Source organism: Erythranthe guttata, chromosome 3 (genome assembly GCF_056151865.1).
Source record: "Erythranthe guttata isolate IM_541 chromosome 3, IM_541, whole genome shotgun sequence".
Lineage (NCBI taxonomy): Eukaryota > Viridiplantae > Streptophyta > Magnoliopsida > Lamiales > Phrymaceae > Erythranthe > Erythranthe guttata.
This window is the reverse complement of record NC_142535.1, coordinates 13,271,475-13,297,262: the sequence shown is the minus strand read 5'-3', so window position 1 is coordinate 13,297,262 and position 25,788 is coordinate 13,271,475. Positions and strand designations below refer to the sequence as shown.

Here is a 25,788-nt window from a genome sequence, read left to right as displayed (position 1 = left end):
AAAAACTATCTAAACATGAAATAACATGAACTGAAATTATTTTACATATAATAAAATCATAAATAAAACAATAATCTCATAAATTATTACATAAATAAAAGTATTACGACATATATTAATTTAAAATCATAAAAAAAATATCATTCACCATTCTTATCATAATCATCACTGTCATAATCTTTGTATCATCGATTTGAGCACGTTTATCCCACAAGTGTTCTACCACTCTCCTCAATTCATTGTGCTTTCCTTGATTTATAAATTTCGATGTCGACCAAGAAAACTAACATATGTCGCATTATTAAAATCTCTCAAAAGCTCAACAGGCGGAATATATTTTATCAATTAAAGTATGTTTCGTTAAACATTCTATTGTTACTTATTATATTTTATAAATAACAATTAGTGTATTAGTCAAGTAAAGAAATGAATTAATTAACATTGATAAAAAAATATATAAATCAATTAGAAATAAGCATTTTTATATTAATATAAATAATATTTTTATTAATAATAAAAAATGCATTCATATTTTAGAAACTAATTTAGTAATTAACATTAATATATTTACAATAAATATGTTAATAAGTGAGTAATCAGGTGCAATTAGTTAAAATCATCATTTATATGCTAATTAATAAAATGGTGTTAATTATATCAAATCCTATTTTCACCTCTATATTTTGTAGAAAAAATAGGATTTGGTGGAAAAAATAGGAAAATGGTACATGGGGAGAGATGAAAAATCTTTCACCAAAAAATTTGGTGGAAAAATAGTATTTGGGTATATAGTGATATGGGGATTGACCACGGCGGGAGGCTAAAATCAAATCTCCATAATTTTAGGTGTAATGTTGACATATGAATTTCGAGTGAGAGGCTAACACTACAAGAAAATGCACTTCTGGTGAGGAAAATATTCGTCACAATAGGTGCTTTTTTTGTCACTAAAACTTTTAGTAACGACGAATTTGTTACCTTTGTATTGTCCTCTAAAGCTCGACGCTAAAAGTTTTGGTGACAAGTTTTTTGTAATCGTTACCAATTCATTGGTAACTAAAGTTGGTTCGTTACAATATAGTAATCTATGGTAACAACATGATCCTTACCAATACTATTTATGTCGTTACAAAAACAACATTCGTTACCAATAGTCAAATTTTGAATATTATTTGATATATATTTTTAGTAATAAAATTTGTCACAAATACTTATTATGACAAACTAGTCCTCGCAAATGCCCATAATTATTATATTATTTTAGCCTTATATAAATCATAATTTTGTCACAAATACTATGACAATAAGTAATAATAATAATAATTATTATTATTATTATGATATTTATATTTTCATATAGTTTTCGATAATGGCTTGTAAACCTGAAAAAAAGTTGTATAAATTGGCTCAAAAATCATATATACAATTAAAAAAAATATATCCCAACTAGCAAAAAAAAAAAATACATCTTTCAATAGAAAATATATAAGTTTCAAAAGTAAAATAAGATGACATGTAGCAATATATTTCAAAGTGTATGGCTAATATGATCAAAATTCAAGCTAAGTTCTAAAACTTCATACCGCACTGTCTATCGTATTTACTCCAATAACCTGTAAATACAAGATGGTTTAATGTTGTTAAATCATCAAGACACATGAACAATTTTAAGAATAAACGCTATACATAGAACAAAATAAAATTTAGGAAAATATGTATATTATCATGAGATCATATAATTGAATGTCAATATTTACTTACATTATAATCAACTCCTTCGTCTCTTCTCGTACACCTTGTATTTCTTCACATCAACTCCGTTTTATATATATGTTCTGTAATGAATGCTAATAGAAATAATAAGTAACCGCAGATGAACAAGATTTGCACATTATTCTATATCTCAAGAAGCATAATCACCCAACAAACACATAACAATGTTGATCCATTTAAATTTCCAAGACTATTCCGTTGGAATTCAAGTTTAATATTATATCCTTTTTGAGTCCTTGCAAAGACGAAAACAATGAAAAGAGTTGTAAAATTCCAAGTTACTGACCTCTTGTTATTTTTCAGTGATGATGACCCTACTTAGTCATTGTCCTCAGCCCGAAGTTGTATATAATCTCAATCTGCAGTAACCACACAATTAGTGTTACAAGTTGTGAAATGGCAGAGAAATGCTTAAAGGCTAATCAATTGAGAGACAATGTTGTAATAGCATAATAGAAGAACTTCCTTTTCTATTAGCAATTGATTTGAAATATAAATGCAAACAAAAAGACGAACGAAAGCTCAAACTCGTGCAAAACTTTACAATCAACTAATACAGAATCCATGCAATAGATAAAATAGGCTCCAGGGAAAGGAATATAAATACAGAATTATGCAAAGATTCATTTTCGTTACTCTTGCACGTATAATGGACGGCATATGAAAGCCTACATGAGAGTAAAACTTTATACTGTTAAGAGTAAAATGCCAAGTAAAACATACAAAACCCAGATTGCCCTTATGATGGAAAACAGAATGTAGTACTGTAATACAAAGTGTAGCACCCTCAATGATTTAAAAGAAATTTTAGAAAACACGGACTTTATTAAAAACTTTTGGAACAAATTTGAACTTTGAGAAAAACCACTTTAAAATTTAAGAACCATGTCCCTTTACTTCAAATCTAACCCACAATCGGAAAATAAGGTTTTTCATAGAGAGTGTACCATAACATGAACGGGATTTTGAAAATAATCTCGAGGTGGCGGAATAATCCACATAAAACATTATCGGGGTTTAGAAAACATTCGTGAGACAGCGGAAGGAAATAAACTTTATTTAAGATACCCCCGTTTAATAGACTGGGTTCCCAAATCAGAGTACAAAATGAAATCATACTATGTTGATTAGTTTTTCGGTAAATCGTTGACGTGGTAAATACGAGTAAAATAATCTAGGCACCAAAGCTCGTGATTCCTCGAACTCCTCTCCGCCGGCCTCCTACATAGCTTGGAGAACCTGAAAAGATAATTTGCATAAAAGCATGAGCCCAAACACTGGCTCAGTAAGGACATTAGTCTTAGTCTGACGAACTCACGCCTCTCTCAACGCATCTCTCACGACCTATGGGAGTCCTAAAGTATTCGTCTATGTTCTTTTCCGTCTATGTTATTTTACGTCATAATTATATTATGCTATATTATTTCGTATGCAAGTATGCACTTGTTGGGATCCCTAACGTAAGCATCGGCAATAGACGTTTATATGCTGAGCCCGGTCATTCGGTGGGAGCTAACCACCCTGTTGTTCTATAGTAACTGTTGTTGGGATACCGGCCCCCCGTATCCCGTGTCTATTCAACCGTAGCAACGTTACAACTTTGACTTTTCTTTAGTAGACCATGCAATACCAATTAATGACTCGATGAATGCACGAAAGTCCAAGATCTTAATAGCAACACGATAATAATTCCAATTATATCATTCACGTAATTCGAAGGAATTAAATCACATAATTCGGAAGTAATTTCCGAGACTATAGTAAGCACATAGAGATCAAACATTAGTAATAAAAACACATATACTTTTACACGTATATACACATAGGTACTTATACGTATATATATACTTATACATATACGTATATACTCTAATTTATAACTATGGGCTATAAGTTTCCTCAACCCGAAGGGAGTACGCCTATAACATCATAGGTCTAAACTATCGATATACATATACATATACTTTTATATATGCATACTTATACCTCATAAGAGTAAAACACATTATTCAAATAATCATCATGAATTTCAATATTTCACATAATACCTATTCAAAGGACTATAGAAAATCAAATCTAGTAGAAGTACTAGGACATAGAAAGTTTCAAGAACAACTTATAGTTCTAAATATATACTAGTCTTTGTATCTTACTTGTAAGTACTCTAATAATGGTTCTCTAGATGTAACATCATAATCTATATTCATTACCATATTAAATCATGTCTCAAGAGTTTAAATCATGCTCACAAAGGACCCCTTTTATTCAAAGAAATTCGTTTTTAGGAAAATCGGGCAGTTTTGACATCTTAACTTTGAAAATACATTTCTCTTAGACCATAACTTCAAAAATTCTGAAACTTTAACACAATACTCCTATATCAGTGTAACAGACTCCTTTAAAACAGTTTTCCAAGAAAACCAATAGCCTAAGAGAAATAAGTAAAGCAGTACAGTAGTATGGTCACACTTTCAGAAACAGAACCAACCACTTTAAAATTACTCAATAAATCACCCTTTTGTTAAAACACTGCACACTTTTGTAGAAAACTGGTTTTATAAGTTATAAATATATTCCAAGTGGAATGAAGGAAATCCAAGTAAGAAAACATCGATTTTAAAAGCAAATACTCAGCTGACTCAAAGGCTGTGCAGGTTTAGTAAATAGTTCATATCTTAATCATCTGAAATCCGATTGATGATTAAAATATATCAAATTAAAGAGAACAGAAAGATCTAGTTACCCATGAAATTTCGTGATTTTAGGAAAACAGGGCATCTGTGAGACATGCAGTAAACTCCGAGACTGAAAACCTGAAAATTCATTAGTAATCTATATCTACATCTTTGATCAAAACAGATCTGGCAGTTTAGGCACTATAACTTCAGAAATTCATATCTCCTAATCCGTAGATCCAAACCTGATGAAATTTGGAACACATGTTCATATCTAAGTCTAGTTTATAGGGTTAAAACAGTTTATGAAGAAACTCATCTATGTAAGAGATATAATCAATTTAGTGCAGTAACATAAGCAGAAATTCAGAACAGATCCACTAACTTTAAAAATACCAAATAATTCATCACTTAATCCAAAAATTACCAAATTTCGTACAATATTAGTTTCATAAGTACATAATCATATTCGAGTGAAATCACTTCAATAAGAGTAGTATAAAAAGCTATTTAACACATAATTCGTGGATGACTCCGAAACTGTGCAGATTCAGAAAACGATGCATAACTCACTCAATACTAATCCAATTTATTCATAATTTATATCCACATGAAGCTAACCGAAAGATCTAGACTACCATAAAATTTCATAATTTTATCTTAGGGATTACCCGATGAGACATGCAATACAATCAGAAGCTACGAAACTGAAATTCAAGTAGTGTTCATCAAGAACTTTATCTTCTAAAGCCCAAAATTAAACCACAACATATAATTCATTAAAACCCATATAATTTATGTTAATTAAGTTATTATTTCAGTAAAGACCAAGGTCCTTACCCAAGAGCAAGAAATCGAAGATGGAGGAGTAAGAAAACCAAAGGCTCGGTGGATTTTCGGTGGGTTTGGCTTGGATGTTCTTGGATGGCTTTGGGGCTGAGTTTGATGGATGTTAAGGGGCTGTTTCTTGAAGATTTTTAGCAGAATTGAAGAAGAGGGAGTTTCTCTTGGAGAGGAATTGAAGAGAGGAAGGAGAGAGAAAGGGGCTTGATGGGAGCTTCTTGAAGTGCAAGAAGAGAATTCTTCTTGGGGCTGTTTTTGCTCGATGGAGAGGGAGAGGAGAGGGCCTTTTGGCTGATGTTTTGGTGTGTAGAAAATGTGAAGAGGAGGGGTTTATTTATAGGGGAGATGAGGCCCTTATTTGCAATATAAAAGACATTGGGGTTCTATTAGCAATTTGGGAGAACATACCTTGGGGGCTTCTTAGCAATATAGAAGAGAAGAGGGGGGTCCTTTCTAATTAATACATTTAGGGAATAATTCACACACACAAAACATACGGTCATATAACTATTAATTATTAGCATTTACCCATATAATTCACATAAATTCAATATGAGGCCAAATAGAAATTAGTTATCATGTCACAACTTATTAAATCTCATATTATCCTAATAGATTAATTATCAATTAAAGCACATCATTAAAATTCATGGACATAATTCCTTTAATCATATAATCATAATTATTATAAACATTTGAACAAGCAACCACATTATAACATCTAATAAACATTATAATTCACATAGACACTTATGAAGCACTTAATCAGATAATTGCTAATCATATATTAGATTAATTAACTATAAGCGCATAATTCATTACATCACATAATTAGAATCGACTACTCAATTAATAATAATGTCTACTTCTAAAAATACTATAATGTATCTAAATCACATAAACACATAGAGAACGTATAAATTGCTACTCGATTCATGAAATGCACGTATATTCGTATTTACTATATGTTCAATATAATCATATATAAATGCTTATGAAAATGCGGGTTGTTACAATCTCCCCCCCTTAAATAAATTTTGTCCTCAAAATTTGAAACGTTCCCCGTAAAAGACGATGAGACCAAGTTACAAAATAGCGTTTCTTGAATAGGGGGGTTAACAATAATTAGGAAAACTTCTTCCTACCTTTTCAAAAGTTCGCCTTGATTCCAAAATATTTTGTAAATAAATAGGAAACATGTTTCTTGTAAAAATTCCGGTAAGAGTTTTAGCACGACTATGATAGCTTTTAGGGAAAATAGTAACCGAGTCGAGTTGAAAATTCTAATTTTCATAAAAACAAAACTCAATTTTGAAATATTTTAAAAATTTCTCTTACCTTCTTTTGAATGTTTTGAACGCCTCTGGGCTGCATGATATGAATGCGTTGTCCGATATGCAACACTGATCTTATCTAGTCCTTATATGCACATAAGTTTCACACAAGATACATATCATCAACTTTAATACATGGCATCGCATATATCCACATAGATTCTACAAAAAAATGTCAGATGTGAACTATACTCTAAAATGCGCACACATGATTCATATAGTAAGAATTTAACTTTCAAACTTTCGAAAATCATCCTTTCTAAGTATTTCATTAATCTCCCCAATTTATTTTACTTAATATCAAAAGTGGCATGGTTGAAGTATTTGGAATTCCATTTGGGTACATAAAGATACCAATATTCCACAACAACCCACAAGTAATTTGAAACACCACAAGACATCACAAATATCAATCAAGTGACAAACAACCACATACTACACAAGAAATTAACCATCATCACACATCAAATTATGCATTCATGAATATTTACCCACATATAACCAAAATTCCCAACAAGACTAGTAGAGATTCATATAATTTCCTATATTTTCCTTAAGCTACTAGATCCCAAAATTCTTTAATAGCAAAATTAGGATCAAGAAAACAGATTAGCTTAGAAGATTTCGGGTATTCAGCACAATGCCCCTAAATCTCTGGAAATTACAGTTTTGACCCCAAAAGTTTCAAAACTCACACATGCAATTAAGCTAAAAGTTCCTAATTCAAATTTTCATGGAAATCAACCCTTAATCCATCTGAAGTTTAATGCAGAAAAATCCAGTTAGAAGTTATTTTATGCAGATTTTTCGGAAATTACATATTTCACCCTAGACTCTCTAGATCTATACATGCATGACCCTTAGAAATTCCCAAAAATCCTTTTTCTTACAAAACTTCTTAGGAACTGAAATTGTCCTTTACTAAGTGCTGAAAAACATATTTGGAAAACCATTCAAAATTAATTTCTCAAAAATTGCAGGTTTGCCCCAAAAATCTTTCGGATTACACATGCAACCACACTACAATTTCAAAATCCACTTTTTCATGAAAAACCCCTAAAAATCCGAAAACCTTTATTCAATATATGCAGAAAAATGAAGTTAAAGATTTAATTTATGCAACAATTTCGAAAATTCTATTTTCCACCCCAAAATCCTTTAGATCCATACACGTAGAAAAATCATAATTCATATATATCAATTTTAAATTGCACACAAATACTTAATTTGTAACAAGAGTCGATCATACTTTTTCACATACATGTCACATAATATTAATAGCACACTTAGTCAATTATTTCAGCAAATCGATCATATAATAATCGAACACATAGATTAATCAAGAAATGGACATATGACAAGAACTTAGTGAGAAATCTATAGCATATCACGTAATTCTTTACCGTTGAAATTCACGAAGTTGTAAAGTGATCTTAAAATAATTTGAATTAAACATCATCGAGGGACAGCATTCTTAATTCTTATATTGTTCAAGTAAACCAGGATTAATGTGATCTAATCTTATATATTTCAATACAAGTAGACTACCACAAAATTAGACTCTACCAATTGGGCGCATAAGTAAGAATGTGGTACAATATCCACGATTTATCACTTAACATATGAGGTGCACATAAAAGATTTATTTATACACCCATTAATTCAATTGCTATACTCCTAGATCATCAAGTCCATTCAAAATAAGTTAGAGACAACAATTCATACCACCACTTCATTCAAGGAAAAATTCAAGAAAAATGAGTTTCTCCTATGAAGAAAATTTCTTTTTAATTTAAGAATCCGACTTAGTAAAAGTCTGAAAGTTTTATTGGAAATTTCGGACTTGGTTGAAACATGCGCTCTATTCCTTAAACATCGAAAACAATCTTTTTCTTTCATAATTCTTATAAATTCGAAAATTTTATGATTACACCATCATCATGACTTTAGATCTTCAAGTTAAACAAACATGCAAGATCAACAAGCATAAAGGTAGAGCATGAATCAATTAACAAAATATCAAATACTTCCCAAAATTATCTTATGGGAACAAATATTTTTCAATACACTAAATAGTTTCACATGCAAATCTCAATCAACGATATTATAGCATGGAATACTCAAAGACAGTTCGAATCACATAAGATTTAATTCTAAGTCAGGAAGTAAAATACCAAACATTTCGGGGTACTTATCTCAAATATTCGATCAATATGGCATACACCAAATTACATAAAACTTCAAAATCACATAAATTATCTACACCTCATTATTAGTAATCAGGAGATTGTAAATCTTACTAAGATCAACTCGAGATATAGTTAATGAGTATAGTGACAAGATCACATAGAATTGTAAGTTCTCCAATTCGAATTAGTCAAAACTAAATATGAATCATACCTCATGACTTAGGCCGGGAATCGGAGGAGGAATCACATGTGCCTTGAGCCATAACGAGGAACCCAGTGTATTAAACACTGCTCTGATACCATGTTGTAGCACCCTCAATGATTTAAAAGAAATTTTAGAAAACACGGACTTTATTAAAAACTTTTGGAACAAATTTGAACTTTGAGAAAAACCACTTTAAAATTTAAGAACCATGTCCCTTTACTTCAAATCTAACCCACAATCGGAAAATAAGGTTTTTCATAGAGAGTGTACCATAACATGAACGGGATTTTGAAAATAATCTCGAGGTGGCGGAATAATCCACATAAAACATTATCGGGGTTTAGAAAACATTCGTGAGACAGCGGAAGGAAATAAACTTTATTTAAGATACCCCCGTTTAATAGACTGGGTTCCCAAATCAGAGTACAAAATGAAATCATACTATGTTGATTAGTTTTTCGGTAAATCGTTGACGTGGTAAATACGAGTAAAATAATCTAGGCACCAAAGCTCGTGATTCCTCGAACTCCTCTCCGCCGGCCTCCTACATAGCTTGGAGAACCTGAAAAGATAATTTGCATAAAAGCATGAGCCCAAACACTGGCTCAGTAAGGACATTAGTCTTAGTCTGACGAACTCACGCCTCTCTCAACGCATCTCTCACGACCTATGGGAGTCCTAAAGTATTCGTCTATGTTCTTTTCCGTCTATGTTATTTTACGTCATAATTATATTATGCTATATTATTTCGTATGCAAGTATGCACTTGTTGGGATCCCTAACGTAAGCATCGGCAATAGACGTTTATATGCTGAGCCCGGTCATTCGGTGGGAGCTAACCACCCTGTTGTTCTATAGTAACTGTTGTTGGGATACCGGCCCCCCGTATCCCGTGTCTATTCAACCGTAGCAACGTTACAACTTTGACTTTTCTTTAGTAGACCATGCAATACCAATTAATGACTCGATGAATGCACGAAAGTCCAAGATCTTAATAGCAACACGATAATAATTCCAATTATATCATTCACGTAATTCGAAGGAATTAAATCACATAATTCGGAAGTAATTTCCGAGACTATAGTAAGCACATAGAGATCAAACATTAGTAATAAAAACACATATACTTTTACACGTATATACACATAGGTACTTATACGTATATATATACTTATACATATACGTATATACTCTAATTTATAACTATGGGCTATAAGTTTCCTCAACCCGAAGGGAGTACGCCTATAACATCATAGGTCTAAACTATCGATATACATATACATATACTTTTATATATGCATACTTATACCTCATAAGAGTAAAACACATTATTCAAATAATCATCATGAATTTCAATATTTCACATAATACCTATTCAAAGGACTATAGAAAATCAAATCTAGTAGAAGTACTAGGACATAGAAAGTTTCAAGAACAACTTATAGTTCTAAATATATACTAGTCTTTGTATCTTACTTGTAAGTACTCTAATAATGGTTCTCTAGATGTAACATCATAATCTATATTCATTACCATATTAAATCATGTCTCAAGAGTTTAAATCATGCTCACAAAGGACCCCTTTTATTCAAAGAAATTCGTTTTTAGGAAAATCGGGCAGTTTTGACATCTTAACTTTGAAAATACATTTCTCTTAGACCATAACTTCAAAAATTCTGAAACTTTAACACAATACTCCTATATCAGTGTAACAGACTCCTTTAAAACAGTTTTCCAAGAAAACCAATAGCCTAAGAGAAATAAGTAAAGCAGTACAGTAGTATGGTCACACTTTCAGAAACAGAACCAACCACTTTAAAATTACTCAATAAATCACCCTTTTGTTAAAACACTGCACACTTTTGTAGAAAACTGGTTTTATAAGTTATAAATATATTCCAAGTGGAATGAAGGAAATCCAAGTAAGAAAACATCGATTTTAAAAGCAAATACTCAGCTGACTCAAAGGCTGTGCAGGTTTAGTAAATAGTTCATATCTTAATCATCTGAAATCCGATTGATGATTAAAATATATCAAATTAAAGAGAACAGAAAGATCTAGTTACCCATGAAATTTCGTGATTTTAGGAAAACAGGGCATCTGTGAGACATGCAGTAAACTCCGAGACTGAAAACCTGAAAATTCATTAGTAATCTATATCTACATCTTTGATCAAAACAGATCTGGCAGTTTAGGCACTATAACTTCAGAAATTCATATCTCCTAATCCGTAGATCCAAACCTGATGAAATTTGGAACACATGTTCATATCTAAGTCTAGTTTATAGGGTTAAAACAGTTTATGAAGAAACTCATCTATGTAAGAGATATAATCAATTTAGTGCAGTAACATAAGCAGAAATTCAGAACAGATCCACTAACTTTAAAAATACCAAATAATTCATCACTTAATCCAAAAATTACCAAATTTCGTACAATATTAGTTTCATAAGTACATAATCATATTCGAGTGAAATCACTTCAATAAGAGTAGTATAAAAAGCTATTTAACACATAATTCGTGGATGACTCCGAAACTGTGCAGATTCAGAAAACGATGCATAACTCACTCAATACTAATCCAATTTATTCATAATTTATATCCACATGAAGCTAACCGAAAGATCTAGACTACCATAAAATTTCATAATTTTATCTTAGGGATTACCCGATGAGACATGCAATACAATCAGAAGCTACGAAACTGAAATTCAAGTAGTGTTCATCAAGAACTTTATCTTCTAAAGCCCAAAATTAAACCACAACATATAATTCATTAAAACCCATATAATTTATGTTAATTAAGTTATTATTTCAGTAAAGACCAAGGTCCTTACCCAAGAGCAAGAAATCGAAGATGGAGGAGTAAGAAAACCAAAGGCTCGGTGGATTTTCGGTGGGTTTGGCTTGGATGTTCTTGGATGGCTTTGGGGCTGAGTTTGATGGATGTTAAGGGGCTGTTTCTTGAAGATTTTTAGCAGAATTGAAGAAGAGGGAGTTTCTCTTGGAGAGGAATTGAAGAGAGGAAGGAGAGAGAAAGGGGCTTGATGGGAGCTTCTTGAAGTGCAAGAAGAGAATTCTTCTTGGGGCTGTTTTTGCTCGATGGAGAGGGAGAGGAGAGGGCCTTTTGGCTGATGTTTTGGTGTGTAGAAAATGTGAAGAGGAGGGGTTTATTTATAGGGGAGATGAGGCCCTTATTTGCAATATAAAAGACATTGGGGTTCTATTAGCAATTTGGGAGAACATACCTTGGGGGCTTCTTAGCAATATAGAAGAGAAGAGGGGGGTCCTTTCTAATTAATACATTTAGGGAATAATTCACACACACAAAACATACGGTCATATAACTATTAATTATTAGCATTTACCCATATAATTCACATAAATTCAATATGAGGCCAAATAGAAATTAGTTATCATGTCACAACTTATTAAATCTCATATTATCCTAATAGATTAATTATCAATTAAAGCACATCATTAAAATTCATGGACATAATTCCTTTAATCATATAATCATAATTATTATAAACATTTGAACAAGCAACCACATTATAACATCTAATAAACATTATAATTCACATAGACACTTATGAAGCACTTAATCAGATAATTGCTAATCATATATTAGATTAATTAACTATAAGCGCATAATTCATTACATCACATAATTAGAATCGACTACTCAATTAATAATAATGTCTACTTCTAAAAATACTATAATGTATCTAAATCACATAAACACATAGAGAACGTATAAATTGCTACTCGATTCATGAAATGCACGTATATTCGTATTTACTATATGTTCAATATAATCATATATAAATGCTTATGAAAATGCGGGTTGTTACAATCTCCCCCCCTTAAATAAATTTTGTCCTCAAAATTTGAAACGTTCCCCGTAAAAGACGATGAGACCAAGTTACAAAATAGCGTTTCTTGAATAGGGGGGTTAACAATAATTAGGAAAACTTCTTCCTACCTTTTCAAAAGTTCGCCTTGATTCCAAAATATTTTGTAAATAAATAGGAAACATGTTTCTTGTAAAAATTCCGGTAAGAGTTTTAGCACGACTATGATAGCTTTTAGGGAAAATAGTAACCGAGTCGAGTTGAAAATTCTAATTTTCATAAAAACAAAACTCAATTTTGAAATATTTTAAAAATTTCTCTTACCTTCTTTTGAATGTTTTGAACGCCTCTGGGCTGCATGATATGAATGCGTTGTCCGATATGCAACACTGATCTTATCTAGTCCTTATATGCACATAAGTTTCACACAAGATACATATCATCAACTTTAATACATGGCATCGCATATATCCACATAGATTCTACAAAAAAATGTCAGATGTGAACTATACTCTAAAATGCGCACACATGATTCATATAGTAAGAATTTAACTTTCAAACTTTCGAAAATCATCCTTTCTAAGTATTTCATTAATCTCCCCAATTTATTTTACTTAATATCAAAAGTGGCATGGTTGAAGTATTTGGAATTCCATTTGGGTACATAAAGATACCAATATTCCACAACAACCCACAAGTAATTTGAAACACCACAAGACATCACAAATATCAATCAAGTGACAAACAACCACATACTACACAAGAAATTAACCATCATCACACATCAAATTATGCATTCATGAATATTTACCCACATATAACCAAAATTCCCAACAAGACTAGTAGAGATTCATATAATTTCCTATATTTTCCTTAAGCTACTAGATCCCAAAATTCTTTAATAGCAAAATTAGGATCAAGAAAACAGATTAGCTTAGAAGATTTCGGGTATTCAGCACAATGCCCCTAAATCTCTGGAAATTACAGTTTTGACCCCAAAAGTTTCAAAACTCACACATGCAATTAAGCTAAAAGTTCCTAATTCAAATTTTCATGGAAATCAACCCTTAATCCATCTGAAGTTTAATGCAGAAAAATCCAGTTAGAAGTTATTTTATGCAGATTTTTCGGAAATTACATATTTCACCCTAGACTCTCTAGATCTATACATGCATGACCCTTAGAAATTCCCAAAAATCCTTTTTCTTACAAAACTTCTTAGGAACTGAAATTGTCCTTTACTAAGTGCTGAAAAACATATTTGGAAAACCATTCAAAATTAATTTCTCAAAAATTGCAGGTTTGCCCCAAAAATCTTTCGGATTACACATGCAACCACACTACAATTTCAAAATCCACTTTTTCATGAAAAACCCCTAAAAATCCGAAAACCTTTATTCAATATATGCAGAAAAATGAAGTTAAAGATTTAATTTATGCAACAATTTCGAAAATTCTATTTTCCACCCCAAAATCCTTTAGATCCATACACGTAGAAAAATCATAATTCATATATATCAATTTTAAATTGCACACAAATACTTAATTTGTAACAAGAGTCGATCATACTTTTTCACATACATGTCACATAATATTAATAGCACACTTAGTCAATTATTTCAGCAAATCGATCATATAATAATCGAACACATAGATTAATCAAGAAATGGACATATGACAAGAACTTAGTGAGAAATCTATAGCATATCACGTAATTCTTTACCGTTGAAATTCACGAAGTTGTAAAGTGATCTTAAAATAATTTGAATTAAACATCATCGAGGGACAGCATTCTTAATTCTTATATTGTTCAAGTAAACCAGGATTAATGTGATCTAATCTTATATATTTCAATACAAGTAGACTACCACAAAATTAGACTCTACCAATTGGGCGCATAAGTAAGAATGTGGTACAATATCCACGATTTATCACTTAACATATGAGGTGCACATAAAAGATTTATTTATACACCCATTAATTCAATTGCTATACTCCTAGATCATCAAGTCCATTCAAAATAAGTTAGAGACAACAATTCATACCACCACTTCATTCAAGGAAAAATTCAAGAAAAATGAGTTTCTCCTATGAAGAAAATTTCTTTTTAATTTAAGAATCCGACTTAGTAAAAGTCTGAAAGTTTTATTGGAAATTTCGGACTTGGTTGAAACATGCGCTCTATTCCTTAAACATCGAAAACAATCTTTTTCTTTCATAATTCTTATAAATTCGAAAATTTTATGATTACACCATCATCATGACTTTAGATCTTCAAGTTAAACAAACATGCAAGATCAACAAGCATAAAGGTAGAGCATGAATCAATTAACAAAATATCAAATACTTCCCAAAATTATCTTATGGGAACAAATATTTTTCAATACACTAAATAGTTTCACATGCAAATCTCAATCAACGATATTATAGCATGGAATACTCAAAGACAGTTCGAATCACATAAGATTTAATTCTAAGTCAGGAAGTAAAATACCAAACATTTCGGGGTACTTATCTCAAATATTCGATCAATATGGCATACACCAAATTACATAAAACTTCAAAATCACATAAATTATCTACACCTCATTATTAGTAATCAGGAGATTGTAAATCTTACTAAGATCAACTCGAGATATAGTTAATGAGTATAGTGACAAGATCACATAGAATTGTAAGTTCTCCAATTCGAATTAGTCAAAACTAAATATGAATCATACCTCATGACTTAGGCCGGGAATCGGAGGAGGAATCACATGTGCCTTGAGCCATAACGAGGAACCCAGTGTATTAAACACTGCTCTGATACCATGTTGTAGCACCCTCAATGATTTAAAAGAAATTTTAGAAAACACGGACTTTATTAAAAACTTTTGGAACAAATTTGAACTTTGAGAAAAACCACTTTAAAATTTAAGAACCATGTCCCTTTACTTCAAATCTAACCCACAATCGGAAAATAAGGTTTTTCATAGAGAGTGTACCATAACATGAACGGGATTTTGAAAATAATCTCGAGGTGGCGGAATAATCCACATAAAACATTATCGGGGTTTAGAAAACATTCGTGAGACAGCGGAAGGAAATAAACTTTATTTAAGATACCCCCGTTTAATAGACTGGGTTCCCAAATCAGAGTACAAAATGAAATCATACTATGTTGATTAGTTTTTCGGTAAATCGTTGACGTGGTAAATACGAGTAAAATAATCTAGGCACCAAAGCTCGTGATTCCTCGAACTCCTCTCCGCCGGCCTCCTACATAGCTTGGAGAACCTGAAAAGATAATTTGCATAAAAGCATGAGCCCAAACACTGGCTCAGTAAGGACATTAGTCTTAGTCTGACGAACTCACGCCTCTCTCAACGCATCTCTCACGACCTATGGGAGTCCTAAAGTATTCGTCTATGTTCTTTTCCGTCTATGTTATTTTACGTCATAATTATATTATGCTATATTATTTCGTATGCAAGTATGCACTTGTTGGGATCCCTAACGTAAGCATCGGCAATAGACGTTTATATGCTGAGCCCGGTCATTCGGTGGGAGCTAACCACCCTGTTGTTCTATAGTAACTGTTGTTGGGATACCGGCCCCCCGTATCCCGTGTCTATTCAACCGTAGCAACGTTACAACTTTGACTTTTCTTTAGTAGACCATGCAATACCAATTAATGACTCGATGAATGCACGAAAGTCCAAGATCTTAATAGCAACACGATAATAATTCCAATTATATCATTCACGTAATTCGAAGGAATTAAATCACATAATTCGGAAGTAATTTCCGAGACTATAGTAAGCACATAGAGATCAAACATTAGTAATAAAAACACATATACTTTTACACGTATATACACATAGGTACTTATACGTATATATATACTTATACATATACGTATATACTCTAATTTATAACTATGGGCTATAAGTTTCCTCAACCCGAAGGGAGTACGCCTATAACATCATAGGTCTAAACTATCGATATACATATACATATACTTTTATATATGCATACTTATACCTCATAAGAGTAAAACACATTATTCAAATAATCATCATGAATTTCAATATTTCACATAATACCTATTCAAAGGACTATAGAAAATCAAATCTAGTAGAAGTACTAGGACATAGAAAGTTTCAAGAACAACTTATAGTTCTAAATATATACTAGTCTTTGTATCTTACTTGTAAGTACTCTAATAATGGTTCTCTAGATGTAACATCATAATCTATATTCATTACCATATTAAATCATGTCTCAAGAGTTTAAATCATGCTCACAAAGGACCCCTTTTATTCAAAGAAATTCGTTTTTAGGAAAATCGGGCAGTTTTGACATCTTAACTTTGAAAATACATTTCTCTTAGACCATAACTTCAAAAATTCTGAAACTTTAACACAATACTCCTATATCAGTGTAACAGACTCCTTTAAAACAGTTTTCCAAGAAAACCAATAGCCTAAGAGAAATAAGTAAAGCAGTACAGTAGTATGGTCACACTTTCAGAAACAGAACCAACCACTTTAAAATTACTCAATAAATCACCCTTTTGTTAAAACACTGCACACTTTTGTAGAAAACTGGTTTTATAAGTTATAAATATATTCCAAGTGGAATGAAGGAAATCCAAGTAAGAAAACATCGATTTTAAAAGCAAATACTCAGCTGACTCAAAGGCTGTGCAGGTTTAGTAAATAGTTCATATCTTAATCATCTGAAATCCGATTGATGATTAAAATATATCAAATTAAAGAGAACAGAAAGATCTAGTTACCCATGAAATTTCGTGATTTTAGGAAAACAGGGCATCTGTGAGACATGCAGTAAACTCCGAGACTGAAAACCTGAAAATTCATTAGTAATCTATATCTACATCTTTGATCAAAACAGATCTGGCAGTTTAGGCACTATAACTTCAGAAATTCATATCTCCTAATCCGTAGATCCAAACCTGATGAAATTTGGAACACATGTTCATATCTAAGTCTAGTTTATAGGGTTAAAACAGTTTATGAAGAAACTCATCTATGTAAGAGATATAATCAATTTAGTGCAGTAACATAAGCAGAAATTCAGAACAGATCCACTAACTTTAAAAATACCAAATAATTCATCACTTAATCCAAAAATTACCAAATTTCGTACAATATTAGTTTCATAAGTACATAATCATATTCGAGTGAAATCACTTCAATAAGAGTAGTATAAAAAGCTATTTAACACATAATTCGTGGATGACTCCGAAACTGTGCAGATTCAGAAAACGATGCATAACTCACTCAATACTAATCCAATTTATTCATAATTTATATCCACATGAAGCTAACCGAAAGATCTAGACTACCATAAAATTTCATAATTTTATCTTAGGGATTACCCGATGAGACATGCAATACAATCAGAAGCTACGAAACTGAAATTCAAGTAGTGTTCATCAAGAACTTTATCTTCTAAAGCCCAAAATTAAACCACAACATATAATTCATTAAAACCCATATAATTTATGTTAATTAAGTTATTATTTCAGTAAAGACCAAGGTCCTTACCCAAGAGCAAGAAATCGAAGATGGAGGAGTAAGAAAACCAAAGGCTCGGTGGATTTTCGGTGGGTTTGGCTTGGATGTTCTTGGATGGCTTTGGGGCTGAGTTTGATGGATGTTAAGGGGCTGTTTCTTGAAGATTTTTAGCAGAATTGAAGAAGAGGGAGTTTCTCTTGGAGAGGAATTGAAGAGAGGAAGGAGAGAGAAAGGGGCTTGATGGGAGCTTCTTGAAGTGCAAGAAGAGAATTCTTCTTGGGGCTGTTTTTGCTCGATGGAGAGGGAGAGGAGAGGGCCTTTTGGCTGATGTTTTGGTGTGTAGAAAATGTGAAGAGGAGGGGTTTATTTATAGGGGAGATGAGGCCCTTATTTGCAATATAAAAGACATTGGGGTTCTATTAGCAATTTGGGAGAACATACCTTGGGGGCTTCTTAGCAATATAGAAGAGAAGAGGGGGGTCCTTTCTAATTAATACATTTAGGGAATAATTCACACACACAAAACATACGGTCATATAACTATTAATTATTAGCATTTACCCATATAATTCACATAAATTCAATATGAGGCCAAATAGAAATTAGTTATCATGTCACAACTTATTAAATCTCATATTATCCTAATAGATTAATTATCAATTAAAGCACATCATTAAAATTCATGGACATAATTCCTTTAATCATATAATCATAATTATTATAAACATTTGAACAAGCAACCACATTATAACATCTAATAAACATTATAATTCACATAGACACTTATGAAGCACTTAATCAGATAATTGCTAATCATATATTAGATTAATTAACTATAAGCGCATAATTCATTACATCACATAATTAGAATCGACTACTCAATTAATAATAATGTCTACTTCTAAAAATACTATAATGTATCTAAATCACATAAACACATAGAGAACGTATAAATTGCTACTCGATTCATGAAATGCACGTATATTCGTATTTACTATATGTTCAATATAATCATATATAAATGCTTATGAAAATGCGGGTTGTTACACAAAGAACTAACAAATTCTATTTTTATCCCATAAATAACTGTAAAGAGAAAAACACAAACACATTTAAGGTGCAACGGAAGATACCATTAAAGAACGAACCAATTCACACAAATTTTAACATGCCGTTGCCCCGCCAAGTTCCTGGATTATAAATAACAGAATTCCAAAATGAAACACGAATCAAACAACGAGAACTTCAACATTTTTTTTATTTTCCAGACAAGTCCTTCAACAATAAATCCCGAATTTGAATATCTCTATGAATGTACATATATACATATTATTAAACCATAAAATAAACCTGTAAACCTAACCTGGAAACATAAATTTTAGATGTTTGAGGTCCAATTGTCGTGTATGCTCACTGATTTCCATTGAATTGTGACCACCAAGCAATTAATCAGGAGTCTTATTATAAGAACTATAGAGACGGAGAATCAAACAACGAGAACTTCAGAAATTTTAAAATAATTGAAAAGGGAAGAGAAATAATTTTAAAATAATTGAAAAGAGGCGGAGAAATCAAACAACGCGCCGATTGGAATTATACCTCGAGCAAACCAGTTCTAATCTGGTAATGGAGCGGATCGAAGGCGATTTTGAGATGTTCGCGGCCGGAGACAATTCGCCGGAGCTTGGTTTGAACAGAATCGAAACCTAATTGAGACGATTTGCCGGAGGTTGGCTTGAACAGAATTGAAACCTAATTGCGAAAATTACAGAGACGGGGAATCAAATAATCGACAGTGATACGGGCTTGTTTGACAATTAATAAATAAACATAAGCCCATTAGGGTAAGCCCAATATGATAGGCCCATAATGAAGAACCCATGATGCCGTAGCTCGGTCCTATGAGCGAGGTCGTCATATGGCGCGAACCTCGGAACTACGTGGGAGTACCTTAACTCGCTAGCCCAATACCAAAACGCGGTAAGGCGAGCCCAGGGCAATATAGGCCCAAGATACATGACTTGGGGGAAAAGGGGAAACCCTAAAAAAGGAAAGCCTTGGAAGCCAAGCTTTCCTCATCTATAAATAAGAGAATCAACATACACACACACGGGATTTTTTACACTAATCACTATTACATTGCATATACATTTTCTCTTCTATTCCGATCACTGACTTGATCGTCGGAGCTTTCCCGCCGGGAACCCCTCCCGGCGTTGCAGGTTTATTCACCCAGAGCACGGACGGAGCTGGCTTGAGGAAGACGAAGACCTACGGACCAAATCAAGTGGCGCCGTCTGTGGGAAAATCTTGAAGTTTTGGGAAAACAACTTCCGGGAAAAATCAGATCTACCCCCGGAAGTCCAGATCTGAGCTGAGAACGTGGAGAAAAAATGGAAGGAGAAGACACGGTTACCCGAAACCTACAGAAGGAGCTGGAAGCAGCAGCTCACGATACACCTGGCGTTGATCCGCCGCCTGCCTCGAGGGAGAAGTCCGGGTGCAGCCTGCTCACGCCCGAGAAAGAGAGACGAGTCCCTCTCTTTTCAGGAAGCCCTTCTTTTGAATTTCAGAGCGCTGGAGCTGCTTCGAAAAGACCGGCTGCAGCACCGGCTCCACCCCCTGATGAGCGCACGTACACCCGAGATGAAGTAGAAGTCATGATCACCACGGCCATCCGCAATTACGCCCAATCCTTACCTCAGGATAACCGACCCAAAAGGGACCTGAGACGCTCTCTGAACGAGGGGCGAACTGATGATGAAGGCGACAGTTATTCGGAAAATCGAGGAGGCGACAGTCATGGAGTCAGGACCGAAGTAGACAGCCTGAGACGTGATATGAACGAATTAAAGGCCTTACGGAACAGGTCAATGCAAGATCTCGTGGGATCTAGCCCTTTCGCAAAACACCTCGATGATGACCCCATACCCGCTAGCTACCGACCCATCTCGTTCGAGTACAATGGCACATCGGATCCCGCCGAACACCTAAGCCGTTTTAACAACACGGCATCACTTCATCAGCTCACGGAAGGGGTGAGATGTCGTGCCTTCGCCACCACCCTAGCCGGGCCTGCGCAGGCCTGGTTCGGTTTGTTGCCTTCCGGGAGCATGCAATCTTTCGAACAATTTGCTAAGGCCTTCATGAACCAGTTCGCCAGCTCGAAAAAGTGCAAGAAAACCTCCCTATCGTTGTTCAGCATCCGCCAGAAGGAGAAGGAAAGCCTCAGGAGTTACATCAAACGGTTTACCTCGGCCACCCTGGAAGTCCCGACTACCAGTGACGAGGTACTCATGGCGGCCCTTTCACAAGGGTTGAGAGATGATGAATTTTTCCGAGCTCTAGCGCTGGAGCCATCACCTGATTTCGATAACTTATTAGAAAGGGCATCTAGGTTCATTAACTTAGAAGAAGCCCGCCAACAGAAAGTGGAGGAATCTCACCAAGCCACAAGTGTACGGGTCAGCGAAGTAAAGAGAGGCAAGGAGCCCATGTTACCTCGCAGGGATGCCAATATTCCTAGTCGGAGTATTGTTCCGGATGCTAAGGGATCTCGGTTCCAATCATACCAGCCCCTTACAGCTCCTCTATCCCAGGTGCTATACGCGATCGAGAAGAGAGCCGATCTGCGGTGGCCTCGAACTGCTCGCGGAGCCCCCCGTCGAGATCCGACATTGGGTACTTTCTGCCGTTTTCATAACGAATACGGACATACGACCGACGACTGCGCACATCTGAAAGACGAAGTGGAACGTCTCATCAGGGATAACAAGATTGGGGATTTTGTGAAGATAGATTCGCCTCGGGGGCAAAAACGTGAAGCCCAGTTCGGGAACCCGCCACGAGCACCGCCCCCACCGCCAGCGCCGAAAAGAGGGTACATTCAGATGATTTCAGGAGGTCCTACAGGAGGAGATACTCACCGGGCTAGGAGACGTCATCTCGGTAGCCTAAAAAATAATCATGAAGTTTGCCAAATTTCTACACCGAAGTATCGTCACTATCCCACTATCTCGTTCAGTCCTGAAGATGAAACAGACCTAGATGATTTTCACTGTGATCCTCTCCTCATCACGATTAACGTGGGAGGATACGATGTCGCTCGCGCCTTCGTTGACCCCGGAAGTTCGGTGGACGTCATATCTTACGAGTGTTTCCTGCAAATGGAGCTTGACCTCCCGGTTTTTCCCGTCACCACAGCGATATTTGGGTTCACAGGAGGGTCCCTGACGCCGATTGGACAAGTTAAAATCCCTGTCACTATAGGAACTCCACCTCGAACACGCACTCAAACTGTCAATTTTGTCATCGTTGAGGGGTCGCCGACCTCATATAACATCGTGGTAGGACGACCAATGTTACATACCTTTCGGGCGGTCCCTTCGACCATTCATCAAAAGCTTAAGTTCCCGGTTGATGGGATGGTAGGAGAGGTCAGAGGCGACCAAGCCCAATCGAGATCGTGTTATGTCGAAATGGTTAAGATAGCAGAGAAGGGCCGACGCGATACCCTCACCAAAGAAGACTTGGGAGACGAGAAGCGCCCCCGAGTTGATCCAGAGGATAAAGTTAATCATGTACAACCCATGGACGAATTGATGACAATCGACCTCGTCCCTGGGATGATGAAACAAACCCGGATAAGTAAGGATTTAGAACCACCTCTTCGGGATGAGTTGATAGCGTTATTGCGGTCTAATGTAGATATTTTTGCCTGGCAACCAAGTGATCTGACCGGTATATCACCACGAACTGCTGTACACAGGCTCAATTTACGACCCGAGTGCAGGCCCGTCAAGCAGAAACGGCGACACTTCGGTACCGAAAAAGACGAAATCATACAGAAGGAAGTTCAACGACTTCTGGAAATCGGACACATCCGGGAAATTCAGTTCCCTACATGGCTGTCCAATGCGGTGTTAGTACAGAAGGCTAATGGCCAATGGCGAATGTGTATCGATTTCAGGGACTTAAATAAGGCTTGCCCGAAAGACGATTATCCTTTACCTCGCATAGATCAGCTTGTAGATGCCACTGCTGGATGCGAGCTACTTAGTATGATGGATGCCTCGCAAGGATACCACCAAATTCCGCTAGACGAAAAGGACCAGCCAGCAGTAAGTTTTGTCACCGCCACGGGGACTTACTGTTACGTGGTGATGCCTTTCGGCCTGAAAAATGCGGGAGCCACGTATCAGCGATTAATGGATAGGATGTTTCGGGCCCAACTCGGACGCAACATTGAAGTTTATGTGGATGACATGTTAGTTAAAAGCAAGAGGCGCTCTACGCATCTCGCAGACCTAGCTGAGACCTTTGCAACTCTTCGTTTATATGGGATGAAGTTGAACCCTGCTAAGTGTGCATTCGCAGTACAAGCTGGAAAGTTCCTGGGATATATTGTTAATCGGGAAGGCATCAAGGTAAACCAAGATAAAGTGGAGGCCGTACTTCAGATGACACCTCCTCGCTCCATCAAGGAAGTCCAATCCTTGGCAGGAAAAGTTGTAGCCTTAGCTCGGTTTATATCGCGAATGGCTGACAAGAGCCTGCCTTTCTTCAAAGTACTAAGGAAAACAGCTCAGTTCGAATGGACCACCGAATGCCAGCTCGCATTCGAAGCATTAAAACGATCCCTCACTTGCTTGCCGATCCTTAGCACCCCTGAAAAGGGCGAAACCCTGTTTGTATACTTGTCAGTGGGCGATGAGTCCATCAGTTCGGTGTTGTTTAAGGAAGTTAATAATCAACAAAGGCCGATCTACTATACTAGTAAGATCCTCACTACGTCGGAAAGCCGATATTCTGAAGTCGAGAAAATAGCGTACGCACTGGTCCTCACTACGCGACGACTCCGGCCTTATTTCCTGTCGCATACCATGGTGATTCGCACAAGCTTACCCCTTCGGCAGACCCTAGGTCAACCTACCGCGTCAGGGCGAATTGTTAAATGGGCCATCGAGCTGGGACAATACGAGATCCAATATCAACCCCGTACCTCGGTCAAAGGACAAGCGTTAGCGGATTTCATCCGAGAAACCACCAGGATACCCATCGAAAAGGAGTGGAAAATTTACGTGGATGGCTCCTCTACAACCTCGGGAGCGGGGGCAGGGATAATAGTTATTGATCCCACTGGAACGGAAGTCGAATTTGCCGTCAGGTTACCTCGAGTTTCCAATAATGAAGCAGAGTATGAAGCCTTTATCCGAGGTATGGAGATCGCCCAAGAGCTCGGAGCGCGCGTGGTGCGAATATACTCCGACTCTCAATTGGTAATACATCAACTCGAAGGAGACTACGAAATAAAAAACGATAGAATGAAGAGTTATGTAAATAAAGCCCGAGCTGTGCAAGAAACTTTTGAAGTCTGTACCATGCATCAAATTCCGAGAAACGACAACCAGCGAGCTGACTTCCTCGCTAAAGTCGGGTCGTCAGTCGTTGACTGCATTGAAAGAAAGATCACTATCCTTATTGCCCCCACCCCAACACCGGGGATAATGACAATAGACGAAGAGCCGGATTGGAGAACACCCTTGTTCAAATACTTCAGAGGAGAGCGAGCTGGCACCAAGAGAGAACAGCACCGTTTGGCGTATAAGGCAAGGCACTTTTACGTACGGCATGGGACATTATATAAAAGAAACTTCACCACAGTAGATGCGAGGTGTTTGGGAAAGCAGGAGGTAAAGCATGTGCTGGATGAAGTGCATCGCGGTGGTTGTGGCGAGCATGGAGGAGCTCGGGCCCTCATGCAGAAACTACACCGGGCCGGATATTACTGGCCTGGCATGAAGAAAGACACGTACCGATATGTTCAACACTGCATACAATGCCAAAAATATGCCTCGCTCATCCACAAGCCGGGGGAGGAAATGACCATCATGAGTGCTCCATGCCCTTTCGCCCAATGGGGAATCGACCTGGTGGGGCCATTCCCTCAAACCACGGGTCGGAAAAAGTTCATCATTGTCGCGGTAGACTACTTTACTAAGTGGGTTGAAGCTGAAGCCTTATCGAAAATCTCAGAAGACGAGGTCATGCACTTCATTTGGAAAAATATCTGCTGTCGATTTGGCCTACCTCGAAGCCTTGTATCGGACAACGGCACTCAGTTCAACGGTAAGAAAATTCGAGCGTGGTGCGAAGAGATGAAAATTGCACAAAAATTCGTAGCAGTAGCGCACCCCCAGGCCAATGGACAAGTGGAGTCCGTAAACCGGACCATTGTCAATGGGTTGAAAAAACGGTTAGACGAGCTGGGTGGAAGTTGGGTAGACGAGTTACCCTCCGTCCTATGGTCTTACCGGACCACATCCAAAGCAGCTACTGGCGAAACACCGTTCCGGTTAACCTACGGAACTGAAGCGGTTATACCGGTCGAAG

The 25,788-nt window shown here is 35.7% G+C and overlaps 4 long non-coding RNA genes across 7 annotated transcripts; all 4 read right to left on the bottom strand.

Moving 5' to 3' along the window:
• Positions 1-1,451: 1,451 nt before the first annotated feature.
• LOC148771847 (uncharacterized) lies at positions 1,452-20,199 on the bottom strand. 4 transcript variants are annotated; one of them, XR_016030316.1, is made up of 6 exons: positions 20,149-20,199; positions 19,996-20,102; positions 19,760-19,866; positions 2,060-2,132; positions 1,762-1,835; positions 1,452-1,613 (listed from the first exon to the last, which is right to left on the bottom strand). It is a non-coding gene; the product is annotated as an uncharacterized LOC148771847 (long non-coding RNA). The 4 variants fall into 4 exon arrangements; XR_016030317.1 differs by lacking the exon at positions 20,149-20,199 and having other exon boundaries at positions 19,760-19,853; positions 19,996-20,130; XR_016030315.1 differs by lacking the exon at positions 20,149-20,199 and having other exon boundaries at positions 19,996-20,117.
• On the bottom strand, positions 2,751-6,119 carry LOC148771849 (uncharacterized). Its single transcript, XR_016030319.1, has 2 exons — positions 5,289-6,119; positions 2,751-3,012 (listed from the first exon to the last, which is right to left on the bottom strand). It is a non-coding gene; the product is annotated as an uncharacterized LOC148771849 (long non-coding RNA).
• On the bottom strand, positions 8,674-12,688 carry LOC148771848 (uncharacterized). Its single transcript, XR_016030318.1, has 2 exons — positions 11,858-12,688; positions 8,674-9,581 (listed from the first exon to the last, which is right to left on the bottom strand). It is a non-coding gene; the product is annotated as an uncharacterized LOC148771848 (long non-coding RNA).
• On the bottom strand, positions 15,875-19,257 carry LOC105954348 (uncharacterized). Its single transcript, XR_001172513.2, has 2 exons — positions 18,427-19,257; positions 15,875-16,150 (listed from the first exon to the last, which is right to left on the bottom strand). It is a non-coding gene; the product is annotated as an uncharacterized LOC105954348 (long non-coding RNA).
• Positions 20,200-25,788: the final 5,589 nt, after the last annotated feature.